The 2,823-nt window shown below is 46.6% G+C and overlaps 1 gene segment (V, D, J or C); it reads left to right on the top strand.

Annotated features, from left to right (window-relative positions):
- The window catches only part of LOC102369004, a 49,756-nt gene that overhangs the window by 43,486 nt on the left and 3,447 nt on the right, over positions 1-2,823 (top strand).

The following is a 2,823-nucleotide window of genomic DNA, read 5'->3' on the forward strand; positions in this document are numbered from 1 at the left end:
CCTCCTCTTTCACCCTCTCCTCGCTTCTCACTCACAATCTCCTTTCCAGCTCGTATTCCTCGACCCAGTATCTACCTTCTAAAGCCACCCCTGGAGGAACTACTGACCAAAAGAAAGTCCCCTTCGACCTGCCTGGTTGTGGGTTATGACCTGGACCAAGCAAGAGTCACCCACCCTTGCTCCCTCTTTGAGAGCAAGGAGGACAGCATCTGGAAGCCCAGAGGTGAGAGAAAAAAGCAAGGGAGGTCAAACATTTATCCATGGCGTTCTGCTAGGCGTCTTGCCTTAGGGGTTACTTTCCTTCCCAGTGAAAGACATGGGAGGCAGGGGACTGGGTATTAGATTCTCTCCTGAAGAGGTCTAGAGAGAGTGATGGAAAGAGAGGCATCAAGCTGTGGGTAGGTAGATGATTGGAAGCAAGGATAGAATGGTTGGACAGATGGATGGATGGCCGGCCCTGTGTGGCAATGGCTCAATAGATCACCATGGTGTGGATTGATTTCAGTGTACCCACACCACATTTTGAGTATCTAACACCAGGATTAAGAGATGGAACCTCATAGAAGCAGAAGAGCTGGTCTTGCCTTTGCAATCCTCCTATGGCGGCCATTCCCTGCCTCATCTCCACCCCCACCCCCAAGTCTGGGGTCAATCTGGAGAGCACTACCCATTGGAGGGGGACAGCCCATATCTCATTCCCCATCCCCCATGAGTCAGTCCAACCTACCCCACCCTTATGCTAGGTCAAATATAGGGCCCAGCTAGGGGAAGAAGGCCTTCTACACCAGACATCCAGTCCCATTAATTTCAAGGTTTTGATGTCACTTAAAATGAAATCACAATGCAATTCACTTCCCATGCAGATGCCTGGATGACCAAGAGCCTTTTCATGTCACTGGTTCTCCTATCACCTGTGTAGCCTGGCTCCAGTGAGGTGGTATGGGTGAGGTCCCTGGAATTTTTCCATCCGAGATAATCTTCCAGTGGAGAAGGAACAGTAGCAGCATTAGTCCCTCTGCCACCTTCTCTGCCCAAAGCCTCCTGAAAATCCCCACTTCTCAGTGGGAAACTGGGGCTGTATACACATGCTTGGTAGGACATGAGTCCTCATCTTCTGTGCAAAGCTTGAGCAAGAATATCCGAGGTAAGTCCAGTGGAAAGGTGGGAAGAAGGCCTTCTTCCCCTGGAATGCTTGCAATTCAGGCTTGAAGGAAATAAACTGTACTGCAGTGATTATCAATTGGGGTAATGAAAGATCCTTCTAAGGGTACCATAGCATCTGGCCCCTGTGCAATGTGAAAGTGCTCACTCCTCCATGCACCAGGAACCCCCAGCATCCTACAAAAAAGCAGTGCTCATGACTGCTCTTCAACTCACACTCCCAGGGATGGTAGGAGGGGCTACAAAGGCTGCTGACTCTGGTCATGGGTGTGTGAGACCCCAGGGAAGCAGTCTTGGTGATGGAGGCCATGCTTGCCCCCTCAGGTACAGAGCAGGGGTGGGGGGGGATCAGTGGAAAAAGCCAAGAAGAGTGGGGTGAGGCCTTGCCCCAGCTGCCCTCACCTGGCACCAGCCAGATTCTAGCTCAGTGATTCTCAACTGGAGTCCTGTTAAAGTCAGAAAAGTTATAGAAGAAAGCCTTGAGGCTAAAGAGATTGAGAGCTACTGCTATGAGGCACCTGTTCTGCACTGGGGCAGAGTGACTTGATGTTGGTATGGCCTGGCTGTGTAAAGGACATGAGGATGCCATATGGTATTGTGATGTGTTGCTATGAAATGGTGAGTTCTTAATAGTAACACCAGTAGTTTTGTGTCATAGAGCAGCTGAGGTTGGCTATGCCATGGATGACACTACATTGTAATAAGACATATTCTGTCAGGACTTTGCTGTATGCTGATTGTGAGAGTGCCTTTCTTGGTTGCAACATCTTGCTATTATGTCACTGTTAGATATCACTTTGTTGCAACATAAGATTTTGTCACAGCAATTGGGTACTTTCCCATTTTTGGCATACGTCTTGTCATCATGTGATTGTATGTTCTCTCTCACTGGTCCCACAGTATTATTTTATGCTGCCTTCCTTCTTTTTTTTTTTTTTTTGCATCCATTCTTATCGTATGCTGTTATTTTAGTCTGATAAGTTGATATTTTTGTCACCATGTATTAATGGGTTGTTGGGACTATGATTTATGATGAAGTGATGATTTTTCATGATGTATCAACATCACCTTGTCACAAGTCATGCTTTCACGTAAGGACGTGCCTCACCCACACAGCATAGATATACAACTCAATGCACTGATGTTACATCTCAATGTGATGCATTTCTATCATGATACTATATTTCTATTGCACCTCAACATGATGCGTAACAATCTGCTTTAGCACTTTCACTGCCTCTTGCTTCACTATAATGGTAAAATCTGCTTGGGATACATGGTCAACATTGATATGGTTATGTCATGAGTTTGCACCAAATCTTGTTGTGAACTTGTTGCATCATAGCAGGGTCTGCATCATATCATGTAAAGTCCTGTCTTCACTGAACCCTTTTGCATAATGTTGCATCCTACAGCTGATTTATGAAGCAGTGTTCACTCTTCCTCTCCATGTCATACAGTTGTGATCCAATATGGTGCTTGCATTGCACCATAAGCATCATCACACTTTGAAGACAATTCCTTTCGGTTTGAAGGAGTCAAGCTCTTCATTTCCAGGGGTCAGAATTTGCACCTTGGACACTTGGTGCTTCAATTTCATTGACGCTAAATCCTCCAGGATTACATGACTCTCTCCCTCCCCATGCCACCCCTCCCTCTCGC

This window comes from Alligator sinensis, unplaced genomic scaffold (assembly GCF_000455745.1).
Source record: "Alligator sinensis unplaced genomic scaffold, ASM45574v1 scaffold1614_1, whole genome shotgun sequence".
In the NCBI taxonomy this organism is placed as follows: domain Eukaryota; kingdom Metazoa; phylum Chordata; order Crocodylia; family Alligatoridae; genus Alligator; species Alligator sinensis.